Here is a 15,350-nt window from a genome sequence, read left to right as displayed (position 1 = left end):
AAAGAGCTGACAATAGAATGTTTGCCATTAGTAATAACCTGAAACAGTTTATTTTAAATTACCTCAAAATGTGTTCACTTTTCTAAACATAGTTGAGAGCAATTTTTGGAATTTTTAACTAAATAGGATTAGGCCTTCTTAAAATGTACTATGAAATATGAAACATAAGCATATTAGATGCTGCTATACAAACATGGTACATTTGGCAGTCATCTGTGGCAGGAGCATCTGCAATGGAACTGCAATGACACTGCATCTATTGAGTACATATTGCTTACATTTGAGTAAATGACTTTACAACTAAATAGATGAGGGCTAGAAGACTATAGGATGTGGCACTCTGTTAGTCATGAAAGATATTTCATTGCAAACTTACCACAGCTTACTCAGTCTATTTAATATAATTCTCTCCACAGCCTGGCAGTTTAAATACAGTGACTATACAGTTTATAGTCATAACAAGGTAACTGGCACCTAATGAGGCGTCCCACCTCTTTTCAAACAATGTACAACAGGTATAACAGAGGAATGATAACTAAAAAAACAAAAACCAAAAAACAAAGAAGTGAACTCTACTACTTTCTCATCTTTTTGCCATATCCAGCACTATTTGAAAAAACAAAGCAAAGAACTGATGAAGTGCTACTTATTATTAGCTCAGGAGACAAAGATCAGAGATTGGAAAAGCTAAGAAAGCTAGTATGTGTGAAAAAACTGGAGAGAAGAATTGAGAAAATAACTGCTAGGGAACTGTAAGTTAAACAACTATAGAAGTTCCCACAGGATTACGATATATCCATATCCAACCAGCCAGAGAGGGATTTCAACTGAAAACCTCGGATATTTGGTAGAGGATCCAGAAAGGCCACACATAAGAGTAGGACTACTCTAACTTTAGAGTACAGGCTACTAGAAAGATGCTATAACAATGCTTCAAAACCTCAAAAGAATAAAGTTGAAAGAAAGACAAATACCACATGATTTCACTAATATGTGAAATTTAAGAAACAAACAAGCAAAGAAAAAAAGAGAGACAAACCAAGAAAAGAGACTCTTAACTGAGAACAAACTGATGGTTACCAGAGGGAAAGTGGGTGCGAGGATGGGTGAAATAGGTGATGGGGATTAAAGAGTACACTACACTGGAATTAAAAGAAAAAAATTAATAAAAAATAAGTTTAAAAAAATTTCTTTAAAAGGGGGGAATAAAAAGAATAAAGTTGATTCACAAATAACCTAACTGCTAGCCCAAATTAAATTCCATATTCTTTAAAGCAGGAAAATAGCATTCAGACATTTAACAAGGTAGTGTCAAAATGTCGACCATCAAATAAAACTTACTCAGACTGCAAAGAAGCAAAAAAATATGTCCCATAACTAGGGAAGAAACAGGTAAACAGAAATAAAACATTTAAAAAAAAAAACAGAAATAGACCTTTAAATGACAGGCATGGAATTAACAAAGACTTCTAAACTCTTTTATGTGTGCTCAACAATTCAAAGAAAAATGTGAACATGAAGAGAGAAATGAAATCTATAAACCTAAAGGATCAAAGAGAATTTCCATAGCTGAAAAATACAGTGTTTGTTATTAAATTTCAATGAATGACAATGCAGAAAAAAGGAACAGTGAACCTGATATACAGCAATAGAAATTATCCAAACTCAAGCATGAAGAGAAAAAAAGGCTGGGAAAAAAAAAAAGTACAGAGGCAACATTATGTTTAGGAGAATATAATATAGTGTGTATTTGGAATCCCAGGAAAAAAGAAGGGTAAAAAAAATATTTGAAGACATAATGCCTAGAAATTCTCAAAATTTAGACACAAAAATATTAACTCACAAATCTAATAAGCACAACAAACTTCAAGCAGGATAAATGTAAAGAAAACTGCACCAAGGCATGTCACAATAAAATTACTGAAAATCAATAATAAAGAAAAAAAATTTAAAACAGCCAGAGGGGGTAAAAAAACATTATGTAAAAAGGAAGAAAGACGGGGCGCCTCGGTGGCTCACTCGGTTAAGCATCTGCCTCCGGCTCAGGTCATGATCCCGGGGTCCTGGGACAGAGCCCTGCGTCAGGCTCCCTGCTCAACAGGGAGTCAGCTTCTCCCTCTGCCCCTCCCCCTGCTCAACAGGGAGTCTGCTTCTCCCTCTGCCCCTCCCCCTGTGCATGCTCGCTCTCACTCTCTCTCAAGTAAGTAAAACCTAAAAAAAAAAAAAAAAACTGCTGACTTCTCAGCAGAAATAATGGAAGCCAGGGGCACCTGGGAGGCTCAGGTCATGATCCTAGGGTTTTGGGATTGAGTCTCCTATGGGGCTCTCTGCTCAATGGGGAGCCTGCTTCTCCCTCTGCCTCTGTCCACCCTCACCGCCCGGCTTGTGCTCACTCCCTTGCTCACCCTCTCAAATAAATAAAATCTTAAAAAAAAAAAAAAATTAAGAAATAATGGAAGCCAGAAAACAAAAGAAAGACACTTTTAAAGCACTGAAAGAAAAAAAAATCTTTCAATCAGGAATACTATGTATGCAGTGAAAATATACTTCAAACATAAGGGGAAAGAGACATTTGCAGATAAAATCTGAGAGAAGTTGTTGCCAGCAGACCTGCATTATTTAAAAAAAAAAAAAAAAAAATTAAGGGAAATCATCCAGGTGAATGGAAATAATTCAAGTAGATACCTGATAAAACTGGATTCATGCAAAGTAATGAAGAACATCAGAAATGATATAAAAATAGATGTCTTCCTTTTCCTTATTAAAAAAATACCCTTAAGTAATAATAGTCTATTCTGGAGATTCACAATGCATATAGAAGTAAAATATATGACAAAAATCCCACAAGAGACATAAAATGAGAAATAAAATTCACTCACGTAAGGTTCCTAATATTATATGTGAAGTGGTATATTATTATGTGAAGGTAGCTATAGTTAAAACATGTACATTACAAGCCTAAAACAGTCACTCAAAAAAATAATAAAAAGAGGTAATTAGGCAATACAGGTGATAAAATGAAATACTAAAAATAATCAAAAAAGAGACATGAACAAAGGAAAAAAGGAGCAAAACAACAAATGGGACAAACAAAACAATTAGCAAGATGGTAATTTCAAACATAAAATATTGATAACTACCATTAAGTAAAAATGAACTAAATACACCAATTAAAAGGCAGAGATTGACAGTCTGGATAAAAAGGCAAGAGCTAACTCTATGGTGTCTACAAGAAACATACTTCAAATATAAAGACAAAGACAAAGAGGTTAAAAGCATGCAGAAAGATATACTATGAAAACATTAGTTGTTTCAAAGCTGGTCAAGCTATTATTAATATCAAAGTAAAAACCAGGAATACTAACGAAGATAAAGAGGGACATTTAATTACATAAAAGAATCAATTTAGCAAGAAGATATAATAATCCTAAATGTTTATATACCTCTTAACATAGCTCCAAAATACATGAAGCAAAAACTGATGGATCCAAAAGAAAAGTGAGCTTCTCCACAATTACAGATGAAGATTTCAAAACTCATTTCTCAGTAATTGATAGAACAAATACACAGAATATCAGTAAGGATATAAGAGACTTGAACATTATTAACTAACATAATCTAACTGACATTTATGGAATAGTCACCCAACAACTGCAGAAAACATGCTCTTTTTAAGTGTGCATGGAACATTCACCAAATGGACCATATTTTGGATAATGAAACAAGTTTCAGTACAGTTTTAAAAACTGAAAGTAGAGTATATTCTCTGACCGCACATAACTAAACTGGAAACCTGTAGTATCCCAAAACATTACAATGAAATATGCCATTTTTAATAACTCACAGAACCTTTCTTAAGAAAAGTTCCTCATCTAAATCACAAATAACCAAAAATGATTTGAGTAACTATTTTCTCAATTCCCCCAAGAATGATATATAATCAGTATTATTCTACATGCACAGGAAAGAGAGATGTCTTAAGAATTAGTGCTTAATTCACCCATGAAACCCCAGGTAAGAAAGGCAGACTAAGTCAAAGAGGAAATCAAAAGAGAAATTATACAATACTTAGAACTAAATGATAATGCAAATAAAACACATCAAAATTTGTAGTATATATATAACTAAAGCAGTGCATAAAAGACATTTATAGCTTTTAATATTCATACTAGGAAAGAATAAACATTAAAAACAGTAATCTAGGCTTCCAATTAAAGTAACTAGAGTAACAAATTAAATACAAAGAAAGTACAAAGGAGGAAATATAAGAGCAGAAATTAATGAAATAGAAAATGAACAGAAACACTGATGACATGAAATGAAAAACTTAGTTTATCAAAAATTAAACTGACAAATTTCATATTAAGCTATGCAAGAAAAAAAGAGAAAATGTAAATTACCAGAACCAGAATTGAAAGAAGGAATGCTACTATAGTTCCTACCATCATTTAAGAGTACAAGACTATTATAAACAACTCTTAATTCAACAACTTAGATTGAAATAGGTTCCTTACAAGATTTACAAATTATCAAAACTGACAGAGAAAAAAGCTAAATAGCTCTCTATATATCTACCAAAGAAATTGAATTTTTAATTAACAATTTTCCCACAAACAAAACACTAATTGCAGATTACTTCACTGGTCAATTCAATCACATACTCATTTATACACAAGCTTTTAGAAAACAAAACAGAAAGATACACTCCCAGTCACTTTATGAAGCTAACATCTTTCTGATACAAAAAAATGGTCAAAGGTTTTATTTAAAAAAGGAAACCAAAGAACACTACGCCTTGTGAAGAACAATAATCCTTAACAAGTAAATCAAACCTGGCCATATCCAAAAAAGGGTCATATATGATGACCACAAAGGAGTTTATCCCAAGAATACAAAGCTGGCTTAAAATCTAAAAGTTAATTTATATAATTCATAAAATAACAGAATAAAGAAGGAAAATAATAAGATCATCTCAAAAGATACAGATAAAAGTACCTGATACAATGATAAAAAAAATTTTTTTTAAGACTTTATTTATTTATTTGACAGAGAGAGACACAGTGAGAAAGGGAACACAAGCAGGGGGAGTGGGAAAGGGAGAAGCAGGTTTCCCGCAGAGCCGGGAGCCAGATGCAGGACTAGATCCCAGGACCCTGGGATCATGACCTGAGCGGAAGGCAGATGCTTAACAACTGAGCCACCCAGGCGCCCAATGATAAAAATTCTTAGCAAATCAGTCATAGAAGAGAACATCTCAATCAGATATGGGAATCAAAAAAAAAATAAAAACAAAGCAAAAACAAAATACTACGGTGCTGAAAGAAATTAGAGAAAATGTAAATAAATGGTCATCTTGTGGGCCAACATTATGTCCGATATCCAAAACACATTTCTTTTTTTTTTTTTTTAAAGATTTTATTTATTTATTTGAGAGAGAATGAGAGAGAGCACATGAGAGGGGGGAGGGTCAGAGGGAGAAGCAGACTCCCTGCCGAGCAGGGAGCCCGATGCGGGACTCGATCCAGGGACTCCAGGATCATGACCTGAGCCGAAGGCAGTCGCTTAACCAACTGAGCCACCCAGGCGCCCCAAAACACATTTCTAAGTCTGATTTGGCCAAGAATCCACCAGTTTGCAACCTCTGCTCCGGATGTTCTAAATTTTATGCTTGGAACAAACCAGATCATCAGAAAACTGAGTACTCAGATTATATATATATATTTTTTAAAAAACCCAATTGCATTTTATCATAAATCTAGGCTTACATTCTATAGAAACAATATGAAGCTTGTCTATTTTTGGAATGCTGAAGACATTATTTACTATAACATGAAGTACCTCCATTATGGGGGGCCCAAACAGAAATTATTTCTGAGACCTAAAGTACACAAAACTTATTAGTTTTCCAGATCATCTAGTATGCCTAAGGAACTTATGGACAATCCAAACCTCAAAACTCATCAAATTTCCAATTTAGTTCTGATTGCTAGCTAATTTGATCTAAATTTAGCAATCTGAAGTAGTTCAGAAAAGATAAAGATGGGTGGGTAAAAAGAAGTCAAATAATAGATCAAGTGCAAAAATGAGTTTGGATTTGATTCTTTAATGTAAAATAAAGCAGTAAAACGGGTAATAAAGCTTCTGAAATATATGGGACCATTATCTCAAACTTCTTGTTTGGAAGCTATTAAAGCCAATTCTTTAAGAGGACTAGTTACAGACTTTTTTTTACATCTAGAAGGGATTGTAGAGAATCTATATGGTACAACTTAACTTCAGAGAGTAAGAAAATCAAGAATAAAAAAATATTTATTTCAAATAACATAGATTATATACCATAAAACTATAACCTATTGATCACCTGGGTTGATTTGAGTAGTATGAATTACTATTTCTTCTTCCTCATTCCATGTAGAGTATACACCTAAGCAAGGCTAAGAGTTCAAAGAACTTCTAAAGGGAAAAAGAAGTGGCTCCTTCACTGTACAAGAATACCTCAAATTAAAATGAGACATAAGCATTTAAGTGCTCAGTGTACAATGCTAAGTCACTAAAGACACCAAGAATAAAACTACTCACAGGAAATCATATGGCAACACTATAAACTCAAGACAATGAAAAAGCCCATTAAATATAATTTAAAAATACTTAAAAATCAATGTCAACATAATTCAGTACTCACTTACTTTAGAAAGATTTATATTTATAATTCATAAAATATTTATAAAGTGATGATTCACCTGCCAAGATATTTTTAAATGACATATGTGGGGCTTAATCTTAATATTTTGGTTCTTTAAATGGATACAGTTATGGGAGAGCAACTTTCTACCCACTGTTGTCTCCATGTATTTTATTTCACAGAGAAAACTAAGAACAACAGGAAAGAAACTGAGAAAGATATTTTGAGAAGATAACAAAATATTATACAAATGTGACAAAATATTAAGAAGGAAAACTTTCCAATATGTGTGAACACTTAAACACCAGTATGTTTTGGCAAAATCCTAACCAGTATTTCCTTATGAAATATAAGAATTTAGAAACTCTACTTCTCAAACTTGCTTATATAGTTCACACAAATATATACTGGTCTTTGTTATGATGACAGGGCATAAATTAAAAATGCAGAACATGTGACAAGGACTGGGGAAGTGTCAACAGGACAAATTCAAGCTTAGAACTAGCTAAGGATAAACACTAGCTAGAGGAATGAGAAGGTGAACAAATGAGAATATCTGTGTGAAATCAAAGAGCCAGGTTGACCACAATATCCAAACATCAAGTAGAGGATCAGAATCTAGACAATGTGTAGAAGGAAAAAAAAAAAAAACAAATGAAGTGGGCAGCAGGTATCCAAACTCAAAGAGGCTAAATCATAAAAGGTCAGAAACTAAACAAAAATTAAGACAGCAGAGAAAACCAACAAGCCGTTTAACACTGGCTCAACACTCTTCCTCATCTCAACAATCCTTTAGAATTTGGAAGCAGAGAAGAGTTATTAGCATTTGAGAAGTGGGAAAGACAAGAGATGTACAGATGTTACTGACATTCCTCATTTCCTGTGGGAACACATGATTTCAATGCCAATTTCAAAATTAAACTGCGGCAAAAATGTAGGCCATACAAAATATACATGTTTATATAAATACAAAGGTATAAGTTAGATTTTAAATAATGTAATTTTGGGACGCCTGGGTGGTTCAGTCGGTTAAGCGGCTGCTTTCGGCCAGGTCATGATCCCAGGGTCCTGGGATAGAGTCCCACATTGGGCTCCTTGCTCAGCAGGGAGCCTGCTTCTCTCTCTCTCTCCTTCTGCTTGTGCTCTCTCTGTCAAATAAATAAAACCTTTAAAAAAATAAAAATAAAAAATAAATAATTTTGCAGTAGGCAAAGGAATTTGAAACAAACAGCTTAGCCTTTGGATAACCGAGATGTACATTATCTGAATCATATTTTTCATTTTCATAGACAATATAAAATAAAACTAGTCCCATAGAAAAAATTTCTCTTGACTGGATGAAAACCAGCTGCAAACTGTCATAGGACACAGAAAAGAAGCCAATAGCCTTTAAAGTGAAAAATATTCAAGGCGCGCCTGGGTGGCTCAGTTGGTTGAGCATCTGACTCTTGGGTTTTGGCTCAGGGTCATGATCTTTCTGGTTGGGAGACAGAGCCCCACACTGGGCTCCCTGCTCAGTGGGGAGTTTGTCCCTCTGCTCTTGCATTCTCTCTGTCTCTCAAATAAATAAATAAATCTTTAAAAAAATATTCAAATTTGACTACTTCATATATTTGTTTCATTTGCTAAAATATGAGTATTCAAATAAATTTATGAACTGCTTTTCTAATTATTCAGTAGAATCATAACAAGACATGAGAGAATTTACAAATCCATTTCAGTTTTATTTTAATAACTGTCTTTTTCAAAATCAAAAGTGTTACTATTTAATGTTATTTTACAAGCAAAACCATTTTCTACTTAATTCTAGCTTCTCCTTTCACTCAGACTTAGGAGTCCTCAAACTCCTTTTTCATAAATTCTGAATTTATATTGCAAAATCCTAACCTAGGACTTAAAATTTTAAGCAATTATTAAATTTCCACACAAAGTTCTTCCCACTTCTTAAACTTGCTTTATTATAGTTGAAGAGTAAAGAAATCCTAGAGGGAGAAAAGAGATTAAAGAAGTTGGGACTATGTGATGAATTAAGAAACTTGATAAAATGGTAAAAGGAAACATTTGAATCAAATAGACTTAAATCTTCATTTTATGTCCTTACTGATTGTGAACTTGGGGAATATACTGTAAACCAGTAGTTACTCAAGTGTGGTCCACAACATCCATGGGGATCCCTGACTTTTCTAGAGGATCTGTGAAGTCAAAACTATTCTTATAATACTAAGATGTTATTTGCCTTACTGTGTTGACATTTGCACTGACGATATAGAAATAATGGTGAGGAAAACTGCTGGCTCCTGAACATGAATCAAGGCCATGGTATCAACCATATTCTTTCTGCCATGCACTCATAATTTAAAAAAGGCGGAGGGGGTGGGGGTGGCAGGAAAGAAAGCCAGTTTCCATTATGAAGTAGTAAAACGTATTAATTTTTAAATTTCCAACCTTGAATATATGACATTTTAATATTCTTTGTGACAAAATGGAAAACATTTCTGCTAAATACCCATGTATGGTGGTTATGTCAAGACAAATACTTGTGTAAATGTGAGCTAAACCAATAGCTTTTTTTGTGGAATACCATTTTTACTTGAGACAGACTATGGTTATTCATATTTATTTGGCAGACATTTTCTCAAAAATGAATGAAGTGAGCCTATCATTTCAAGGAAAAGAACGCACTTTCTTTGTCATCAGTAATAAATTCAAGCCTTCAGGCAAAAATTAGAATTTTGGAAAATTTACCCCTGACACTGTGAATGTGACAGCTTCCCAGTTTTTGACTTTTGTAAGTTAAGCGCTGATATTAGCAAATGTGTATGTTTTTTTTTTACACTGCAGAATGAAATGTAGCAATATTTGGAAGTCAATAAGTATGTGAGAAATTATTTTCCAAATGACCAATGTATGATGTTACAAACTTATGCATGAGTACAAGATCCATTCAAAATGTGCACTAAACCAGTGGATTTTAATCTAATAAAGTTCAGAAAACTCCCTGATAATGTTTTTTTTATATTCCACACTGCAACTAACCTCTAGGAAACTAGCGTTTGTGTAGTTTTAGGAGTGGTATCGAAGAATATCCGTAATTATCTGTAAGAATATGAAAATATTCTTCCTTTTTTTATCCTCATGTAAGTGTAAGATCAGATCTTATTCTTAGACTTCCTCCAAAATAATGTATTACAATAGATTGAATATAAAAGCAAATGTGCATCTAGTTATCTTCTATCAAGCCAGACTTCAGAAATAGTTGTAAAAATGCAAAACAATGCCACTCTTCTCAGTTTTCTTTTCTTTCGGAAATTATTTTTTATAAAAATGTTAACATGTAATGGATTTATATTAATTATTTTTAAATGAATAAATGTTAATGTTTTTAGATGTTCTTAATTTTAATTTCTAATATAATTATTTATAAATACAACTCTCATAAACAGAGATCCTAATGAGTCCCCAATTATTTTTAAGAGTGTAAAAGAGTCCTGAAATCAAAAAATTTGAGAACTGCTACTCTAATCATCTTTGAGGCTAAAGTTTTCTTGGTCTGTCAAATGGGGGATGATACTAACATAAAATAGTATATGAGGGTTATCATCACTTTAAAAAAGAGCTAACAGTCAAGTATTAACTGTTAGCTGTGCTAAATGTTTATACCAATTATCTCATTTATTCCTTACAAACATTCTAGGAAATGGATACCTACCTCTTCAGAGAGTCATTTAGAGGATTAAATAAAACAATGCTTCTGGAGTACTTGGAATAGTCCCTCTGTATACACCTTAAAATTTCAATAAATGGTAACTAATGTGCTCAATTACTACTGCCACCATAAAACTATGTGGGTATCCAACGTACAACATATATCCATATATAACCAGCTAGTTAGAAGCCTGATTCTATCCAAGACCAAATTATTAATGACCAATATTGATTTAACCCCTCATTAAACCAAAAGTTATCTGATGGACATTTAACGTTTATGAACACCTCCTGAAAGGCCTTTGTCTTCAAAATCTGGAAGCTATATAAACCAAATATCAGTGGTTAAGCAGAACTTTGATGCTCACCAATTCTGTAGTGACCAGTTCACTTCCTATCAGAATGAGTTCTTTAGTCAGGTGTCGGAACAAGGACCCCTAACAACGCGGAACCAGGAAAGTGTCAATGTTTTTGCATGTATATGCAGATAATACATGATGTAGACCCTTCTTAATTCACACACCATAGCATGCATTAACTACTGCACTATGATGGATTAACATGGGACTAGTGGCATCTGGACAAGTCTGCCCTTACTCTCATATGAGAGTAACAGATTAATTCATACACTTCTAGTTACACTATTATTTTTGCAAGCTGTCTGGAGCTTTCACACTCTACTGAAACATTAGTATTTACAGGGATTATAAACTAATTTAAGTGCATCTTTTAGCTATCCTCTGCTATTCCCCCATCCTTCCCCCGAAGTTGGTGTATGAAAGCAATGTTGCAACTTCTGCCCCTCCCTCCAAGATAAACACACTTTTCAAATAAAAGTATTCATAGTGCATAATATAGCAGGAACATGAATGTGTGTATGTAGAGTATATGAAGCATATATATGAGTGTGGTATATGTATACATACACATCCACTCATACATAACATACTGATTTAAATGGCAATAGAAAAATCTTTAAGGACAAAAAACAGAAAACAGGACCCAGGAGACTTTCTGGACAGCCCAACATTCATAAATATGCTTAACAATTACATAGATAAGCATAAAAAAGATAACCTACAAGTGCTTAAATTAAGGAAAATATATGCTTACTGAAAAATTCAGAATGCTGAAAACGTGGGTTTCAAATTATTCAAATGAACAAATGAAGTAAAATACTAGTATTCAAATACACAGTTGAATGCATCCTGAATTCAAGAATATTTAAATACCAGTGGCAGATATTCTGTCTTCTGAACTTTTAGTTTGTGAAGCAAAATTAGCTGGACTCATTTCATTGAATTTCAAGTACCTAGCACACTGAAGGTACTCAATAAATACTGGAGTGAAATTATAAGATTCAATCTGTTCAACTGTCTAATCTTTCCAAAACCTCTTAATGAATGGAAAATGTTACTTATATCAATTCAAAAATTTACATATTTAACTTAACTTTTCTGCCTCTAGATCAATTTATACTTATGTCCTAAGAGTTACTACAATTCTTCCTTGTGAAAAATGTTACCATGGTTATACTAAATATAGAACTTTAGAAATCCACTGAAGACTTGCTGATACAATATATAAATGATGTGTATTACACAAACCAATATATTCTATAGAATAAAAAGATATATAGCAAGTACCTGTTCAAAGAGTCTACTTCATAGAGATTTTGTATCATTACTAAAAATAATTTTCATGGGAAATAGGAAGCAGATTACCCGTTTGAACTAAAATGCACTATTTACCATTAGCCCATCATGTTGACAAATCAAAAGGAAACAACTTCCCTGCGACTCTTTCAATCTTATTTAAGAACAAAAACAAAAGCAAAAAACCCTCTGATGTCATGATAAATACAGAATAAGAAATGGTTTCATAATAAATCTACTTCCCACGTTTAAATCTGACCCTTAATTTAGTTCTACCCTAAAGGATTCAGCCAAATGCTCAACCCACTGGATCTTTCTGTAAGGAAAAAACAGAGTTGGGGCTTTTAGCTTATATACAACCTATAAAATCAAGTACAGATGAAGCTAGAAACCGTGGCTTTGGTCTGATGAAGGAACAAGACTGGGCATTAGAGTTACTATACTTAATACTGCATTCTTATTTTCATAAAATTGCTACTTTTTAAAATAAAAAATATATCAAAAAAGCATTCTGAAATTAATAAAAATTAAGATAATATTTGTGAAATTTTCTCATTTGTAAAATAATTTTTACAGAAAACTATCAAAACTGGTTCAATTAGGGCGCCTGGGTGGCTCAGTTGGTTAAGCGACTGCCTTCGGCTCAGGTCATGATCCTGGAGTCCCTGGATCGAGTCCCGCATCGGGCTCCCTGCTCGGCAGGGAGCCTGCTTCTCCCTCTGACCCTCCCCCCTCTCATGTGCTCTCTCTGTCTCAAATAAATAAATAAAATCTTTAAAAAAAAAAAAAAAAAAACTGGTTCAATTATAAATAAAACTAGAATATATATAATCAAGTTTCTGAAATGACCTCTCATAAGATTCATGTTTTCATATAAAGAGCTTATACATAAACCTCTCTGGCTTATATACACAGTATTTGGTCACACAAATTTGAAATATACAAAAAAAAGTTTGGAGGACTATCTCTTCTCACTGATCTAAGTACTAAGATCCATTATTACATATGACCTATAGGAAAAGCATCAAATTTCTAAAATTATAATCCTGTCTCAGCAAAAATAACATTAACGAATTAAAAAAAAGAGAGAGGGAGAGATTTATATAGACTCCTAAGCTCTTTCTATCATCTGTATTTGGCTATTTTCCCAAGTATTAGTTAAGGTGAGCAAAAACACAAACACTTTGGTTTGGAAAAGAAAATTACTGACTGGATTATATGGATAATTTAAATAAAGAAGTTATTCAATTTAATCCATTATCTTGGGCAGTTAAGAAGCAATGATACTAAGTTGAAAACAACCTTTTCCAGTTTAAGTTTCAGAAACTTACAATATTTTACTTAAGATATTGAAGATCACTTAAAAATTCAAGTTAAATACATATGGGGATATATAATAAACAATTACAATTTAAAAGGTAAACTATAGCATCATGAAAATTAATCTGCACTATATTCACTGATACTGATTTTTTTTTTTACTAAGATTTAATAAGAGCACCTTCAAGAAATTTGATTCAAAGGACCACATTATACTTGAAGACAAAAAAATAGAAGGGGTCCAATGTCTAATGTAAATAACCAGAAATCTACATAAAATTCCAGATGTTCAATAAAGTCACAAAGATGAACATCATGGTGACAAACTTAAAATAGCTCAATTTTAGGTATAATAATAAAATTGTCACTGTGGTATATAGACAAACTTCATTATTCATTATTGGACATTTATACAAGGAGTTAACTCTTTTCAAAAAAAGAAAAAATAATTTTCTGGAAAGCTTGTAGTGTAAAATGCTATTCACTTGCAATATGAGGTATTTTTAAAAATGGTACATTTAGCTCCAGAGATAACAAGTTTACTCTCTTAGGTCATTATGACTACTTATAATTTTGGAAAAGAAACATATTTGATTACTACTTGGTAATTTTTCTCATTTAGTCTGCCAATTATTGACAAACAGTTAAATAATAAAAATAAAGAGAAAACTACTCAGTATGATTTAATGCAACAGGTATATGAGAAACTGAGATTGAAAATTAGAACAATTAAAGTTACAGAGGTTATTTTAATAACCAGTAATATGAACAAATTGGGTAATGTAAAAACATATTAAACAATTTTAGTGGAAATAATGAAAAGCCAATTTCTGAGACAGTATTAGAAAAACCTATATAAGAGGCACAAAATTATGCTCAAGTGGGTTTTTCCCAGAAAATAAATAAGACTTGTAAAATCTGTTATATACTGAAATTTTAAATGGCTAAAGGAAACATCAAAAATAGATTTATTGTAATCTGTAAAATACTGTTCTTTAAAATCCACACAAAAATTAAAAAGCACGTTAAAATATACCACTAGAACTTTATAATCTAATCAGACTTGTTTAAACTGAACCACTAAGTCACTGACCATTCCTAATTACTGAAGTTCCCTCATGAGAGTACATACCACTATTTCTAAGTAGGTAATTCATACCATTTCTAAGAATACTCAATAGTATAAAAAAAATAAAGAAAACTCAGTAGTATCAAAGTTTAAAGAGAGAGAGAGAGAAAAGAATGGAAATTAACCAGAGGATTCAACTCAGACAATAAGCTCTTAGGAGAGGGGGAAAAGTATGTTGGCAGGTGTCTGCAAGGAGCGAGATAATACAATGGAATCAGCTTTCATTCTGCAGAACAACCATGAGACTTGCTGCAATGTCAGCTCCAAGCACACACTGAGGGACTCCAGAAAATGCTCATTGATCATGCAGCACTTTATAATGCGCATAGGCTTTTTTTTCTCCTGCTAACCCCGCCTAGCTTCCCTTTGCAGCCTATTTTCCCAAGCCCTCTCCCCCAATACAATCTCTTCCTGCAGATAGTGAAATATTTAATAAATTGTCTTAACAGTGTAAGTATTAGGAATACCACTCACCATCATGAGCCTCTTTATCTTATTAGTATTTTTTTAATGAGGGAGGGAAAAACTCTACACATCCATAGATTTAAAAATGGGCATTAAATATATCTATATCTACAAATACAAATGTTTGATAGTTATACTACAAGCAAAGCCAAAGCCCATTACAGTTTCACTTTGACATGTATTTCCTGGAACTGATTTATACTCAAATAGGTTCTTATAAAATTGATACAACCAAGGAAAAAAAGAATATTAATTTAAAATTCTCATGACTCAAAATGCAGATTTTTATTGTGAGCTCTCAATCATAATGCTTTAATCTTAGGGTCTTTTATTTTTTAACTTAATAATTTATTTTCTAATGTCAAAGTCACATGAAAAATCCAGAACCAGAATG

At 32.7% G+C, this 15,350-nt stretch overlaps 1 protein-coding gene across 4 annotated transcripts in view; it reads right to left on the bottom strand.

The window, feature by feature from the left end:
• ANKRD17 (ankyrin repeat domain 17) overlaps positions 1-15,350 on the bottom strand; it is a 161,562-nt gene that overhangs the window by 111,921 nt on the left and 34,291 nt on the right. The window lies entirely within an intron of this gene.

This window comes from Mirounga leonina, unplaced genomic scaffold (genome assembly GCF_011800145.1).
Source record: "Mirounga leonina isolate KUSES-001 unplaced genomic scaffold, KU_Mleo_1.0 Mir_129, whole genome shotgun sequence".
Taxonomy (NCBI): domain Eukaryota; kingdom Metazoa; phylum Chordata; class Mammalia; order Carnivora; family Phocidae; genus Mirounga; species Mirounga leonina.
This window is presented reverse-complemented; position numbering and strand designations above follow the sequence as displayed.